Source organism: Artibeus jamaicensis, unplaced genomic scaffold, assembly GCF_021234435.1.
Source record: "Artibeus jamaicensis isolate MK-2021 breed Jamaican fruit bat unplaced genomic scaffold, CSHL_Jam_final scaffold_474, whole genome shotgun sequence".
Classification (NCBI taxonomy): Eukaryota; Metazoa; Chordata; class Mammalia; order Chiroptera; family Phyllostomidae; genus Artibeus; species Artibeus jamaicensis.
The window spans coordinates 44924292-44941245 of NW_026522046.1; the positions used below are offsets into that span (position 1 = coordinate 44924292).

Sequence of the window (16954 nt, forward strand, 5' to 3'; positions counted from 1 at the left end):
ACCCAGGTGAAACACAGTTACACACTTGAACATGAACATGCATGTAAACTTTTATAGTCTATTCCCATAAAACAGAGAAGGGGGATTGAGGGCTGTCTTGGTCCTGACATAAATACGCGGGAAGAATGAGCCATCAGGTCATGGACGGACATGGGAAAACATCAACACCTATCACTAGGCAGAAGAAGCCAATCTGAAAGGGCTACTTACTGTACAATTCCAGCTACACAACATTCTGGAAAAGACAAAACTGGGGGATAGAAAAAGTCCCTGGTTGCCAGGGATGGAGGGAGGGATGAAGAAGGGAGAGCACAGAGGAGTGTTAGGGCAATGGGACTACTCCGTACAAAACTGTATGGTGGGTACATGTCACTGTACAGTTGTCCGAACCCATAAAATATGCAACACCAGGAGGGAACCGAATGTAAACTATGGGCTCTGGGTGATTATAACGTGTCCATGCAGATTCATTCTTGCTTAAAAAAAAAAAAGATGTCCCACTCTCCACTCTGGTGTGATGTTGAGAGTGGAGGAGGCTGTACCTGTGGGGCAGGTCAGGGGATCTCTGGAAATTCCTGTACCTTTCTATCAATTTTGGTGCAAACCTAAAACTGCTCCAAAAATAAAAATAAAATATTGAGAAATAATACCTAGGCATATATGGTGCTTTTTAAATATATTCAGACTTTAGGCAGAGAGAGGGAGAAAGAGTATTGCTGCTCTGGTTAGGTGTTTCTGCTTGTTGTCATATTCTCTGGGCTTTGACGAAATGGGATGAATCACTGCATATTCATTTAATACTATCCCGCGCTCAACTTCATCTTGAGCACTTGGGTGATGGGGGAAGCGCTGCGCTATAGTAGAAAGTAAGAGTTGGGGGCCAGACACAGAGATGCGGGTTCAAATCTCAGGTCTTCTGGTTACAGCTGTGGGGGGCGGGTTCCTGAAACGTCAGAGAGCTGGTATCGAGATCCACCCAAGTCACCAAGCCGGTGACTTGGGACAGGTGATTTCGCCTCCCTGGTTTTCAGTGTCCTCCTTTGGGAGAAGGGAGATAAGAAAGCTCGCCTTGCGCGTTAGACGGGGAAGCGGTGAGTCCGAAGCACCCAACTCCAAGTGCAAAACAAAACCCAAGGGTGGCCGGCTCTCACTCAGCCACACGCCACATGCCCTCAGCTGCCCAAGGGCTTGTCCTCTGATCAGGGAGGGAGGTGGCACCCCACTGAATACCTGTTCACTTGGGGACACGGTAGATAAGTTCTTCGTGGCACAGACAGGGGATGGGTTTGGTTCAGCCTGGAGAAATGGAATTCGGGAAGTGAGGAAGTGGTCAGGCTGGGGGCGGGGGGGGGGGGGGGGGGCAGGGGGGGGCGGGTAGGGAAAGCTGAGCCTGACAGACCTCCAGGGGGCTTGAGGGCGGATAATGAGACTCTGAAAGGGAAAGGAAAGAAAGGGAGGCTTCCAGGAAAGAGACCACACAGGCAAAGGCAGCGAGGTGGGGACGAACCCAGAACAGCAGGGAGGAGGGAGAGGAGTGTGGGTAACTGAGGTCAAGTGATGGAGAACCTTGGCCGCAGCGGGTTTTCTAACACACCGCTCCCGGAAGCCCAGGGAGATGCTTATGCTAATGAGGTTCCTTAGATCCAGTTTAGCCTGCTACTAATTGTCAACATCCCCAAGTCCCAGGACACCTGGTGCCAAATTTGCCCTCTGTCCCTCTTCTCTGATTTCAGAGAGCACCGCGGTTTCTCTCCATACCAGCCTGCGCAGTGTGTTCTCAGTTTATAGTTTACGGGGATTTCTCCCACACCCTTATATGTTTTCCAGTGGAGTCTGTACTTTTTCCTAGACCCACCCGAATTCCAGAGCATGGTTCACTTGTATGCCAAGTTCATAGCCTTTCTCTTTGTCACTCTCCTCGCCTTATAAAACCGAGGAGAGAGTTATCGTTGCAATGCTCCTACGTATTTTCAACGGGAAAGAGCGGAGGACCCCCCAAAACAATCACAAGGTTAATGCCTGATTCAGTCTACATGGAGGATAGCAGACATTTCCAGAGGCAAACCCAGGAAATGAGCTCTCCCAGCCCAAACTGTTGTTCATCGAAGTTTGAGTCGCTAGCTCAGGGGCATAATCCCTTTTATAAGTTAAAAAAAATTAAAAAGTTACTTTAACATTTTTGTAAGGGTGGTGACTTAGATTGTGGAATTCCGTGTTCCTTTATAAAGTTGTTTTGTTTTAAATGGAACTTCATAAAAATAGAAAGTCGAATCATTTTGGGTCGTTTTTGAGAATCCTTGTTCCCTACGGATTTGTACAAGACAGGAGCAGCTTCCCCAACCTTGTCACGGAAGTCATTTCATTTAACTCTCCTGGTGTGCCTGCCGGTGGACCTTCTCCAAGTTTACAGATGAGAAACTAAGACGTTAGGTGACTTGCAGGAGTGGCACCCCACCTGTGAGTGAGCCTGACCCGCAACTCTCACTTCTAAGTCTGACCCTTTTTTATCCTCCCCGTCGGCTGCCTTAAGGACAAGCCTGCGTTCACCTTGGGCTGGGAGAGATGGTGGCAAGGGTGCAGGCCTGTGGTGGAGAAAGACAGGACCTGCCTCTGCTGAATTTTTTCCCACAATCTCCCCGTGTGCTAAGACCCTGAGGCTCAGCACGTCAATGTGCCTCACCCAAGGGTGCTACGGCTGTGCAAGGCGCTCTTTGAGGAGTGTGTGCACCTGGAAATCACATCCGGGAAGGTCAGGTTCCAAAACTACCAGTCAGGGGCTTTTTCTCACTGCCCTTTCATCCTTCCCCCCCCCCCCGTTGGGCTTCAAGAATTCTTAGCAGATATTTATATTCTCTTATCCAGAAATTTCCAAAAAGTAATTTTTTTGCTAAGGAAATGAAGGCTGCAATTCTTATAACCCACCTCCACATTTTGCAAAAAGACTACGCCGTAGCCCTTCAGTTTGGCTGAAGTTTAACTTAGTTGCCGTATAGCACCGACAAACCACAGGACAGTCTCAGCAAAACAAACTTCAGTCTGTCAGCACGAAGCCAGCAGCCACGAATTGTTCGGAGGGAGCCGGCGTTGTCCGCTCATTCACCCCTCATTGGAGGCTGTCTTTGTCAGATGCTGTGTTTGTGTTCAAAAGGTTGCCGAGCTTATGAAAGAATGAAAAGTCTTGCTTTAATCATTGCTGTAATTAGCAAATTTGGGCACTGTGCTAGGTCCCCCTGTTTTGTGGAAACACATTCAAGAACGGGCTTGTAGTTAATCCAGAGCTACTCAGAACACTGAAGCAGGTAGCTTGTAAAATCCAGGTATGCACCCTGTTCCCAAGAGGTCTGAGTTGCTGGAATGTTCCTTCAGAAACACATGTACACTCTTCTCCCTGCTGAGCACATACTTTTAAAATCATGGTAAATGTTAATTTATTGAATAACTTGATTGGCCTTAAGGGAGGAAGGAATGGATTAGCCACACTTAGAATAAGAAATAAAGAAAAAGAGACATTAGTGACAAACAGGCTTAGAAGGAGCCTTTCTCCTGACCTCTGGGACTCTGACTCCTAATTAGTGATTAGGTTGAACACTAATCTCTTGATCCTTCGGACTTTTCGTTGGAAGAATGAGTTTGGAGGGGGCTCCCAGGCCCCCCTCCCCCATCTTTCCTGGTGCCGCCTTTGGACTCTCCACAGCTTCTTCCCTCCCACTCCAAACACGCGTCTTCCCTCCTCCGACTCGTGAGTCCAGGGTGGTCCCCTTGGTAATCACCTCTTGTTCAGAGAACTCCCACTGTCAGCTGCTGCTGGGTTAGAAGGCTCTTTGGCCTCTGTCTGCTTCTCTGAGGATCCATTTTTCTTTCTGCTCAGTGGGCGTTGCCTCTTCCCCCTCCCTTGTCCCCACAGCTGTGTCCCTCTGTGGCCTTCACTCATCCTTTTATCTCTCTTCACGCTCCCTCTTGGCATCCTCCATCTGACCCTCATGACCCTTCCCGGATAAGACATGAGGGTCATCCCATCCCTTCACAGCTCATCTGTGTTTCAGCACACCCCCCCCCCCCCGGACATCTCCCCTGCAGGACCACCCAGAACTGACCGAACTGACCCAGACTTGCCCGAAACTGAGCTCGGATTACTCTCCTAAATCCCGTCACTTCTCCGGAGCTCGGGCTCCAAACGCCCGCATCCCGGATCCTCCACCCATCTATCCATCTTTACTTCCTTCTCTCCCCACTAACCCAGTGCCAGCTGCCCAGAGGTTCTACCATCTCGATGCTGCTCGAACAGTGTGTCCCTTTCCCTTCCTACTGCCTCTGCTTTGCTGCACCTCTTCGTCCCTTTGACCCAGCCTCTGAAAATACAAACCCCACAGGCGCCTTGGCTGACACTGTCAGACTGATGTCCGAAGAGCAACTCAGAACCCAAAGTGCCCACAACCTTCAGTGAACCCCCAACACTCCTTCCCAGGCAGCCTATCCTTGCATCTCACCTCCCAAGGTGCAACACAGAAGGGTGTGGCCCTCAGAGACCAATGACCTCACTTCAAAGCCCAGCTTCACCCCTTTGGAAGCCTGAGACTGCAATCAAGTTAATTGCCTCTGCACCCGGCTTTCCTCATCTCTGAACCAGAAAGCCTACGGGGTAGGGGATTGTTGTGTGGATTAAGGAGCAGCTGGAAAGAGCGGGCCTGCAGTGAGCACTCAGCGGTGTGGCCACAGGCCTTCTCACAGCCCTCGCCCTGCGTCCGAGGCTCTGTCCCCACAGCACACTCAACCCCCCTGTGCACCCCAGTCCCGCGCTTGTCCCCCGGCGTGCCCTCCTTCCCGCGTTCTCCTGACCGCTGACGGCTTCTCCTCCCCAGGACAACTTTCGAAGTCTCGCCGGTTTTCCAAGGTACTCTAGGATACCCCCGTGCCTCTCCTGAGTGTCCTGAATGGATCTGGTCTTTCCTCCTTGGCTGCCCCCAGCCCTCTGTGAAGACCTCACATCACCCTCCTCATGCTCTCCAGAGCCATTCCTGTGCTAAAGTGTTTGTTTTTTCACTATGTCTCCTGTTCTGTTTCCATCCATGCCTGGTCTTCTCTGCTCATTATCTTCTGGAAATTACCGAGGGTTAGAAGGTAACTATTCAAATTCTCATGAGAGTTGATTTTTAAAAAATCATTAAATATACATTTCTACCAACCCTGGGGCTAGTAAGTCATAGACCGTTTTTTTTTCTTCAGATTTTGAAAACTAAACAAAGTGCTGTGCAAAAACATAGTTTAGACAAAGTTTGCAGGATATTAGACCAGACAAGTTAATATCTGTAATTATAAACTTTGCGTTTGGATACGCATACCCCATGCCGCCTTCGACTCAGGAGCACCAGAGAGCTGGGTTAGGCTGCTCCCAGGAGGAATGAAACGCACGTGATTGTAATCACAGCAAAGTGGCCCCTGTGAGTTTTAGTCCTATAATATTTCACCTTTAAAATGGGCAAATCTTAGAAAATTCTCAACTTAAAATGTCAAACACACTGAGAGCCAGACACATTTACAGCCGCAGGTACGCTGATGTAGACCGTGTCTCAGCAGAGCAGCCACAGGGGACAGAAGTGATGGGCCTCCCCGGCCCCTGGAAGGGCCACACCCTGGACCCCCCTCCCCTACCCCTCCCCCTCCCCCCCCAGGGCTGCAGCCATTCCTCCTCTCTGTCCTTCCCCTTGTTTTCTTCCGCAGGATCGAACTTCGAATGCACACGCCCACACGGAAACCCTGCTGGCTCAGCATTCACTTCTCTGTTTTATTTCAATTTGCTTCCTTCCAGAATCCTCTGCGTGTCTCCTATTTTCCCTCTATGGGGTTTACACAACCACTACATTGTAGCTACGTGGTGCCCTATTTCTTCTCACTCATAAAAATATGTCTCCCTCCTCGATCACCTCATGGAAGCAGCCCTAGCAGCCAATCTATCACTCTGTAATGTTCGCCAAGGGAGAAAATGCACCCGTTAGGAGTGTTCAGATATACGTAATTTTCAAAACACTTCAGATGGGATGTTCTATGTTGTGTGTTTGCAGGATAGGATGGAATTAGGTCATGATTCAATTGAAGACGTAGCTATAAAAAATTGCGCCTTCTCGTTAATGCATGTTGATTGACAAGCACGGCCTGCGGGATTGCTGGGGCCCAGCTTGTGGAACAAAGCGGTAGAATCGTGTAGAATCTCTATTATCACTGAGCTCGCAACCCAGAAGTGCACAGAGAGAAATGGACAGACCATTGTGAAGCAGAGCCAGGTGGGATGAACCAGCTGCCTCCAAGACAGCAAGGGAGTTCTGTGGAAGGCTCCCAGCCTAGGCCTGGCAGGTCAGGACGGGGAGGGACATCTGGGGACGGATCCCAGCCCAGGCTGCCAGGACATTGCTGTTTCCCTGGTGCTGGTGGTAGGAGTGAGGCTAAGCTGATGGAGAAGTTTATAATGTCACTTAGGGACAATTAAATTATACACATAGTGATGGAGAGAAAACAAACTGATCCTGAGAGGCAGAATGGGTGCTGTCTTTCGTAACAGGTGGTACACGTAACAGGAGATTCTGGGGAGTGCCTACAACTCCAGCTTCAAATAGGAAGCGTATTTAAAACCTGCATTCAATTCCGAAGTCACAAGTAAGATTCTGCCCCTGTGGGTCTGTGTGCATTTCATTTGTGATTCTTGAAAATAGATTAAAATTATATAAGCCAATGATCTTTATCAAATTACCTCTTTGAGGCCTAACCTTATCTTTCTTTTAATTTGCGTTATATTTGTGTGACTTTTAATGTGCATTCTGTTTGTGTGCCAGTATCTGGATAGGTCTTTGTAAATTCACCTAATCCTTTCTTGGAATAAGATAGATTTAAAGGAAAAACAAACAAAAAGTCAATAAATTTGGGAAGCTAACCGTCTGTGGCCACTTCTCAATTCCAGAGGCTGGCCAGTCACCTTCAGGGATAGCTAGGGCACAAAGGCCAGCTCACAGCCGAGTGGAGCGTGGACATCATCACATGTCCTTCCTCAGAGCACATGACATCTTGTCACCCACACCAGTCATTGTCTACAAAAGTATCCTCCACGGAGCTGGATGAAATACTAGCCAGAGGAGTGAGTGGCAGTTGTAAGGAGATAGGTGGAGGGGGAGACCGTCCTGTGGTCCAACGTTGTCGCTCGACTGAGAATTCAAAGTTAAAGGACGTCTTAGATGCAGAACTTTTAATAAGGTGACAGTGACTGTTAAGTTCCAAGAGGGAACCACAGACAATGATGATGACGGGTTTCCTGAACCTGTCTGAGTACAGACCTTCCTGCTTCTTGCAGAGCAAGAATGGCACAAAACCCTCTGAAGGACCCTTGGCATGTCCACAGAACCTCCCGGAAGAGAGGAGGCTTCACTGTCACGCGTGGTCGTGTTTCAGAACCCCCCGCCTGCCCCCTGGCTGGGGAAATGGCTCCTGCCCTCAGGCCCCCGAGACAGGAGGCATAGGGCCCTCCTCTAAGGGGCTGCCACTGGAACTGTCCCCTCCCCGCTCCTTGCAGAGGAGCCAGTCCTGCATTTGCCCATTGGGGCCCCCTGGGGGGTGGGGCCAGAAGCTGGAACCCTGGGAGTTTTTTAATCAGGTTACCGTAGCCTATTGCTGAGAATCGAGTCATGTGACCTAAGGCTGAGGTCCTTTGTTCAGTAGTGATGATAACACCCATGTCACTATGACAGTGCTTTTAAAAAACCCTGTCTAGAGGGCAATTTGGCGGGGGGACCCTCAATCTTCACTATGACCCTGAGATGAAAATTGTAGATTTCAAATTTCTTCCACAGGACAAAAGATTTAAAATAAAGCACCGTTGCATTGTGATGTTGTTGACAATGAAATATCCCCTCTACACCTGCATGGTCGGTTTCATCGTGAATGTTCTGGCTAAGTGAGCACCCACGTGGCCGTTGCCACATGTACATATATGTCTGTGTGTGATGGAGCTCACGAGCTGTTTACATACACATTTTTCTCCTGGATTTGTGAAAATACAGAGAAGTCAGGGCGGGCCCTGGTGCCTTAGAATTCAGACCATTCTAAACACAGCAGCCAGGTGCTCCGGGGCTCTGGCATTTTCGGTGCCTCCCAGCAGGTACGTGGGGGTGTGGTCGTTAGGAACAGTGCAGATACTGCCAAACTGCACGATGTTTCAAAGCAAAAGGCAAACTTCCACTGGACTCTCGAGGGGTAGGAACAGACACCCGGGGTAACTCAGGAAGTCAGAAAGCCAGATTCAGGGAGCCGACCTTGTGTTCTTTGGCAAACAGGACCTCGGCGGAGCAAGATAGCAATCTGCAAATATTTGCAGACGTAAACACGACTGAGTCAATATGAGGCCCGGTAGGCATGAAGTTAGCAAGCATTCTTACAGAGAAGGGACACTTCCCACTGCTCTCGGACCGGAAAGAGCATTAGTGGAGACCCAGGAAGAGGAGGCTGTTCCTTGTCATTCACACAGACAGTTCCCTGGGACAGATCCCCGAGTTACAGGAGAAGCATATTCCTCGTGCATTTAATATCCTTTGAAGTTCTAGGCTCACAACCGACACGGTGTTTGTTCTTCAGGTTTTAACTTGGGGCTTTTCAAATGCTAAAAGTGTACCATTCACTTTAGCAACCCTCCTCCCAGCAGCAGGAAAAACAGATTTCATAGTATCTTACCCTGGGGCATTGTTAGGACCGAAAAATTCAGCCTCACGCAGGAAAAAAAAATCTACCTTTCCTGGCAACGGGCCAACGAAACAAGAAATGCTCTTGTTATCCTCCCAGATCAATTTTCCAGATATATCACTCACTGGTCATTCAATATGGATAAGCATGATTATTCACTTATTATTTCTCAGAGTCACTCGGAGAGCAGCAAGCGGCTAGAATATATATAAATTAATTCAGTCGTTCCTTCAAGAAACCAGCGTGGGCCTTTATGGTGCACAGCAGAGTGGACTTAGCCATGAAGGTAATGAACTCATGGTGCATGGGTCCCTGTGTACACCAGCCTCCACCAAAGCTTTTAAGTACAAAGCTCTGTACTTAATTTTACAGTCATAATTTTGCACTCATTTCCCTTTGAAGAGAGGCCCCAAACTGCATAATCTTCAAGCTCCATAAAACCTTGACCAGCCTCTGGTGCTGGTGACACACAGGAATTTCAGCTCGAACCCAGGGCAACTTCCACTGAAACGGGATGTGGATGGAGCCCAAACGCAGCTCCCCGGAGCCTCAACGCCCCCTGAGAATCGGATCCCCGCCTGCCGTGTTCCTCCTCCCACCCACCCTTTTGTCCTCGGATGACCCCACTTAACTGTGAGGACTAATGGGATCTGTTGTCCCTGTCCCAGGGACAGGCCCAGGATGTCACTTCCCTGAACTTGGAGCCCTGGGTTGGGGGAGGGGACTTATAAGAGGACATCAGCTCTGTGGCTACGGCTCATTTGATACAGATCCTGCACGACTGGGCTGCTCTGAATCTGAGCTTCGGGCACTTGGGGAGGAACAACACAGAACCTATTCTGTTGTCAATTCCCTCTGGTTTTCCCTCTAAGCACTGCATCCTGAGGTAGCACAGACGTACTCTCCCATGTCATTGCTTCCTACGACGTGTGTTGCTGCCCCCAAAATCGACAGCTTGCTCGTCTCCTCATTTGTCTCCTAATACCATGAGCGTGATCATCAGGCTACCCTGGTTCATCTCGGCTCGTGACTAAAATACCTGGAATTTAGGGGCACAGACTTTTAGGTCTAGAAGCACAGGCTGCACTCCGGAGCTGGGCTGCCTGTGGACACCGAGGCCCATCGGATAGCAGCCGCAGTGGGTTTCTTGGCTGCTTCACCCGTGAAGACACAGGGAAGCGAACTACAAAGGCCTCACTGGCCCTGCCCTTATGAAATCAGCAGCACCATTGTTTTGGCTGAAACGCCCTGGGGATCTGGGAAGAGCGCCTGTATGGACTCCAGCTGTGTTACCCTAAGTGGGGTTGAACCCAGAGACCATTTTTCAGAGCACCTACCATCTTTCAGATAACTACTTTCTTGACTTGTCTTTTAACAGGAATGTCTGTTTGCTCATTTTTTTTTTCTGTTCCATCTCAACCAAGTAACACTTATCAAATAAAACTTCTTTTCTGGAACTTTACTTTTAACATTATGTGTGGTTTTCTCTCTCACGCCCTCTGTTCTCTCTTCCAAGGTGGGGGTGGGGGGCAGGCTTCCTTTGTGCCTGTCCCGTGGGAGGGTGTGCCACCGCCGGGCTGTCCCCTCTGTCCTCAAGTCCTTTCCCTGTCTGTAAACTGGCCCCTGGGAAAGCTACCTGAGTGGCATCAAAGAGCCAGGTGTGTTGGGTCAAATCTGTGCCCTTCAATGGCACAGCATCCTTGAGAGGCACAGGGCAAGTGAACCTGCCTTGGTTCATGTTGCTCCCCTGCCGTCCAGGTCCCCAGTTCTGCCGCCCAACCCAGCCCACCCCCCAACCCCTGCCATGGCACAGGGGAGCTGTCTGAGAGGAGGGCGAAAGGCAAGGGAGAGGAAAGATGGCTAATGACCTCTGCCTGACCCACCCCCTGTACTCACCCCTTACAAAGAAAGCACCGCACTCCCCTTTGCGAGCACAGAAGGTAACACTAATCCTGCCATAGCTCTCTGGCTGTTTTTGGAGTAGAGTTCTTTTTACTTCAAAGAGGAATGAAAACAACACATTTGAAGATACCAGCTGACTCCAGTGGGAAGTGCTTGAACTGTCGTGGGGAAAAGACAGTAGCCGAGTTACTCATAAATGAAAGCCCGAAGGAAGTGATTAGGGAGGGTTATACGCCTTAAACAGCCCTTCCCAGGGGCCGTCCTCAGCCGCTGTCCAGGGCTACGGCTCCTTCGGTGGACGGTTCTGTTGGCTCTGAGGCCCAGCAGGGTCCGCCAGGCAGCCTGCACAGGCTCTTAGGCCACGTGTGCGAGGAAGTCAGCCGCTCCAGCCTCCGGCCCGTGAGAGGGGGTGCGGCAGGAAGGAATATTTCAAGTACTTGACGTTTACTGATTAAGTCCCCAAACGTTTGCCTCTGTTCACTGCCTGAAGCCACATATTGGTGGTTTTCCTTGCACCAAGCACGTCATTGTCATTCAGGTGTATAATTACACACACACACCCCAGGACAAGAGAGAGCAAGCAGCCTTTCCAGGTCCCTCTTTGCAGGCGAGGGCTGAGCTCGGCGTGCAGCAGCCAGCAGAGCTGCTGTTGTTGGCTGCCGGGGACTGACTGCCGGTGCGGGGAGGCCGGGGGCTCGCGCTCCCTCTGTCCCCCCACGCAGGGCTGCCTGCACTGCTTACAAGTGTGAAGGGGGGAAACTAGGGAAAGAGCACTTTCTATAAAATGACCACAGCTGTTGAGGAAGGAAGGATTGGTAAGAGGGAGGGAGGACTTTTTAAAAATGTGTTTTCCTTAAGCAACCAGAATCACAAAATTCAACGAGGTCTATTTCTATAAAACCCCCAAACAGCTTGTGTGTGTGCTGAACTCAGAGCAGAGATGGCAGCCCGGTTGTTTCCTGAGCATTTCCAAGACAGGACTCCGGCAGTTTGTTTAAACTCCTCCACTTCCCGACCTTTTGTGAGGACTTGCCGCAGGACCTCTGGGTCGCAGCTCCCTGCACGGTCGCTTATTATGTTCACAACTAAGGAAGGAAGAAACCTGACAAAAATGAAGCCCAGGACAGAGCAGCCCGGAGAGCCGTATGTGCGGTGAGTGCTTTGCCGTTCAAATGGAAGTCTTCCGAGTCCTAGTTTTCATGACAGGACGGCATTTTAAAAAGGCATTAGAGTGGCATTTGACGCTTTTCTTTTGATACTTAAGACAATTTTAAATTGAGAGACGTTTTCACCCAAAGCTGTTGTTGATCATTACATATTTGTTCAAACATTTACCAGAGTAGACAAACTGGGATAGATCCGGGGAAAGAGCTGATTGTGTGACTGTGATTTTCAGTTTTCAAAAAAATAACTTTAAGAATCACTTGTAATGTTTAAATTAAAGTCCTTCCTTTAGGTCGATAAAAAATTAAGATTAAGGTATTTTCTGATAAGAAAAAAACCTTAACATTTGGATTGAGTGTGACAAACTTTGGTCTTTAATTTTCCCAAGTTAAATATTGCATTTGTTCTGAGTTTCTGAACCTGTGACTTAAAGTAATTGCGAGGTCAAGAAACATCCATTGAACAACGAATTCTTATTTCCTACAGGCAGCTAGATGCGGAAGTGCAGAGAGGAGATAAAAAAAAAAAAACTTGTTTCACAGGAGCAATGTAGAAACTTCACCCGGCGTGACATTTATTAGCTGAGACCGGTCTGAACACACATGAAATTACACACAGATTAGAAAGCTCATTATGCAGGGTTCCTGAACAAGCTCCTGGGGTCCTCACAGTGGAGACTGTTTACATTCTTTATACCTAGCATGGAAAACTTACATAACTTTTTCCCATAAGGGTAGGTAGCAGAATTTTAAATGTTCCAGTGAGGTTTCACCCTACGGCAACCTAAACTGATTTCTCTGATGCCCAAGGACAAAGCAGTGGTGGGGGGGGGGGGGGAGACCCAGAGAACCAGACTAGCACTGACAACCAGGAGCAGAGTCTCCCCGACAGAGCACGAGAAAGCCACACTGAAACAGGGAAGTCGGGCAGCTCTTCCCCCTGATCCCTGATGGAGATCACTTACCACCCCCCAACACACACACACAAAATGAGACAACATCTGGATAGTGTTTCACTGGCAAGAATAAAGCACTTCTTTTTCCCCTGCCCCATCATTAACTAAAAAACCCGTTTTGCACATGCAAACAGCACTTGTAAATTCCCCCAGATAAGCTGGGACGTCCTGAATGATTCCAGTGAGTTTGAGAAGAACCACACTTTTTCGCCTTTTACCTTGAGAAGGAAGCATTTCAGAAATATCTCCCTCACGCCCCGCCGGCTCCAGCTCTGCTCTTACCTGCCTGGCGAGGAGGCTGGCTCCTGGCTGGGGGTGCACTCTGTCCGGGCAAAGGAAGGAGCCGTCCCTGCAGGTCGCCCTGGGTAGGTGTTTGGGATCTCTCAGAATGAAGACGACTCTCTCACCCTTCCCTGTCAGTCAGAAACGAGTCAGTACAAGTCAGAGTAGGATTTACCTGAAGGAGCTGGAGAGAGAGAGAAGGAGGTTGGAAGAGACTGGGCGGAGGGAGGGAGGGCTGGGGAAGGAGGGAGGGAGGGAAGGAGAGAAAGTGAGAGGGAGGGGGAGAGAGAGAAGAGTCCCTGATGTCAGCTGTGTGTCTTAAGGAAACCTACAGCCCAGCAGAGAATTCTAATGGACGCCCAGTTTGGAGTTTTTCAGACACCTGTATAAAAGAACACTAAAGCCTCTTTAAGGAATACCAGTTAATCTTTGAAGAAACTTCAGCCACTCTTCTCAAAGTCTTTTAAAGGTCTCTTTGCCTAAATAAACTACAAAGAAATAACCAGATTATTTTTTCCTAACAAATTCCCCTTCACCCCAAGTTCTCTCTCCCTGGCTGCTCTCCCCACTCCGAATGAATAGTAACATAAATCCCTGCCTCCGGGGGAAATCTGTATTTTCCCTTCTACTTTGAACGCCACTCAGCATGGCCTAAAATCGTCCTGGCTCTTTATTGTGTCCTGTGTGTTCTATTTCAGAGCTCCACGGCATCTGTCTTGGTCACCCTGTGTCTCTTGAGGGACACTTGACATGTCATAGCCCCTCAGAAAAGTGCTGGTCAAGTAGGTTGACAAAAGAGTATAAATGGAGGGTCTAATTTGTTGTTTCAGTGAACCGTAATTCTTGTCTTCTTAGTTTTGATTAACAGATAACACCCACATCAGAACAAAAGAGCACAAGGTCACCAGGGGGACTGTGTTTTTAGCTCAATGCTTTTAAGGCCATGTTGATTTTTCCTGTAGGCTGTTTTCCTTGACCAAAACGTACGCAGAGGTTGGACAGCTGTGGGCAGAGCTGGGCTCTGCTGGATCTTCGGAACCGGGGTCCGACACGTGCATGAGAATCTGGTTTCCAGAGTCCGTGCACAGAGCCTGGGACTTTTATGAGGAACGCTCAGAATTCCATCCAGAAAGCAGGAGTCTGAGGGGACGTCTCTCAGGCTCTGGGAACAGAGGCTGCAAGCTCCTCCCTTGAACGCAGTTTCGTGTCCTCTCCCCGGAGGCCCGTCCAAGCCCATGCAGGTCAGCAGCCTGCTCTACCCCGAGTGCGTGGAGACCCCAGTAAGTTCCAGAAGAGACGATGACTTCCCTCAGGCGCTTTCTCCAATGAGGACCCCTGCCCTGGTCCAAGGTCCACCTGGAGGGGAACAAAGGCGCCAGCTGATGAGACACTCACCTGTCCCTGACACAGGGACCTGCACCGGCTGCTTTAAAACTGGAGGGAAGAGTGGATGACATGATTTATGGGAAGCAGAGGGTATGTCTCCTCCTCCAAGTTCTGGGGCCTGAGGAGGAACGCAAGAGACTGTCCCATTTCTCCTCCCCTCTCCCTTGACTCAAAGCCCCGACACGAGTCATTGTTTTTCCCTGTGTCCCCAGTGGGAACAGTGTACCAATGTCCTTCCCTTTTATTCCTGGGAGAAGATGGTGACCCCTCAGAGACATTGGCCCTGCAGAGGCTCAGAGCTTGAGAGTCTGAAGGAGCCACACAAGGGTCAGATTTTCAAAGCTGGAAGTCTCACTCCCAAGCCATAGCACCAGACGGACCTTGAAGGAGGACATCCTAACAATCCCATGTGACACCGATAAACACAGAGGGGGAGAAAAATAAAAAGGGAAAACCCAGAACTCAAAATCCGATCCTGTGCTCCCTGGAATAGCATGCCCACACTGTTTCCTCTGCCTGGAGTATTCTCAGGTCTTCATTCATCTGCCTGGTTCATTATCACTGCTCAGGCCTTAGCCCAAATGGCATATCCTCCAGGATGTCGTTTTTAAGGTCCTTACCTCATATGGTCCCAATCCAACTCTGCATCTCAGTACTCCCTTCTAGTTTGAATGCCACCAAACACAGTTTCACTCATCCCAACTCTATCATGTCCCATGTATTCTATTTCAGAGCTTGGCTGCACCTGTCTTGGTCACCTTGTGTCTCTTGGGGACACTTGACACGTCATACCCCCTCAAAAAGATGCTGGCCAAGTAGATTGATAAAAGATTATAAATGGAGGGTACAATTTGTTGTTACAGTTGAACTTTAATTCTTATCTCCTTAGGTTTAATTAATATTTGCAGTTTCCCCTTTAATTAGCAAACTGATAATTGAGTGTTCTCTATTTATAAAGCTCTTTTAGTAATGTATTAATTTGACACTCAGGCCCCAAAGCCACGATCAGCTGCATTTTAAGGGTGGGAAAGTGAGAACCAGAGAAGGCAACGGATGAACTGAACATTACGGGGCTGGAAAGAGGGGGGTTGGGGCTCCGAGCTGCTCTTCCCACTCTCAGGCCATGCAGTTTTCATTAGGCTACATTTCTCTCAAATTAGTGTATTGTGTGAGCATGCATATGCATGTGTAGATTCCTTTGAGTATCAAGTAATACACGACATGAATTATAACCATGGCCTAATACTCTGGCAAGTTTTATTTCTTGCAGGACCATGCGTAGTAGAGCTCACATTCATTCATAACAGCCTTAAAAGTGATGAGAGAAGACAATGAGTCCAAAGGACTGGTATGAACACAGGAAATAACTTAAGTGTTGAGCCAGTATTCTCCATGTGGGTGATGTTCACCTGTTTTCCTTCTTTTTCACTCGGAGATATTCAACAATTAGATATTGAGGTCGTTGACCTGACAGAAGTCACAAAAGGAGGTGAGGCATTGTATATGTGTGGTTAACGTGTGAGGGGAGTGGGAAAGTTCTAGAATAAGCCTCTATATAGACATGTATGTGACTTCTGTCACTGAAGACAGACTTTATTTTACATGTTTTTAATAATTGAATGATCTAAGTATTTCTGGAAATTTCTGAGGCTAATGACAATGGAAATAAGGCAAACAATTAAGCTTAACGAAAAATAGTATGTGTCATTCAATCTCTAATTCACCCCACGAGTAAAATTTACTTCACAACCTGTCTCGAAAGAGTAGGGTCTGGAATCCACCATATAAGATTACTTCAAATAACAGTTAATCATTTTTTAACTGGACATGTTCAATGTTATTAATCTTATAGCCTTAAAAACAAACATGAATGACTATTTACCAAGTCACCTTTCTCTCTTTCCTTTTCTTTCTTTCTTACTTTCTTTCTTTCTCCCCAATTAATTAAAAGCAAAATCCTTTCATGTGTCAAATTTAAATAGAATGTAAATCTAAAGTCTAGACTTTTACCCAAAGTTCCCAAAAGATGTCTGCAACCTGGGCAGAAAAGACTACAAGAACTAACTTTTTCAAGAGAGCCATTTCCCAAGAATAATTTCCAAAAACGAAAAAAAAAAATTACTGTAGTGCATCCAATTCTCATCTTGGCTTGAATCAGGACAAAAAACTTTGAAGTGTGATGAGAGGGAATAAAAATACACTTTTATCTTTGACTAAATCTACTTAAGTTGAGTTAGATGTAGAACTATTTGGGGGGAGCTATGTCAGTTTTTAAAATATCATCAAAGCCTCCTCTAGCCCCCCCCCCCCAGCTTAAAGAGCTTCCACAGGCCAGGCAGGGTTTGGTCATTCGCCTCCAGTTCACTCCCACCATCTCTGTCCCAGAGGCAAGTACAGTGTCTCCCTGGTATGTCCGTGAGCTATGGCGAATGAAGGATGCCCATTTCAATCCTTATAAGACTCTGCAGGCCCCAGGTGGGGACTTGCTTGCCTTTGGCCTGTCCAGAGAGAGCCTTATCTCAGGAAGTCACAAAGTTGAAATCTTCT

General features: G+C 48.3%; 1 protein-coding gene and 1 long non-coding RNA gene across 3 annotated transcripts in view; one reads left to right on the top strand and one right to left on the bottom strand.

Annotated features, from left to right (window-relative positions):
• Window positions 1-13381, bottom strand: part of KCNJ15 (potassium inwardly rectifying channel subfamily J member 15) — a 42393-nt gene extending 29012 nt beyond the window's left edge. Inside the window, exons 1-2 of one of the 2 annotated variants that reach the window (XM_053657803.1) lie at window positions 13354-13381; window positions 13022-13152 (exon numbers count right to left, since the gene is read on the bottom strand). The gene's annotated coding sequence lies outside the window, so the exon portion shown is untranslated. The other variant, XM_037155251.2, reaches the window with a different exon arrangement.
• On the top strand, window positions 11205-16587 carry LOC119056749 (uncharacterized). The gene is made up of 3 exons (XR_005083940.2): window positions 11205-11435; window positions 11532-11772; window positions 13984-16587. It is a non-coding gene; the product is annotated as an uncharacterized LOC119056749 (long non-coding RNA).
• The last annotated feature ends 367 nt before the right edge of the window (window positions 16588-16954 follow it).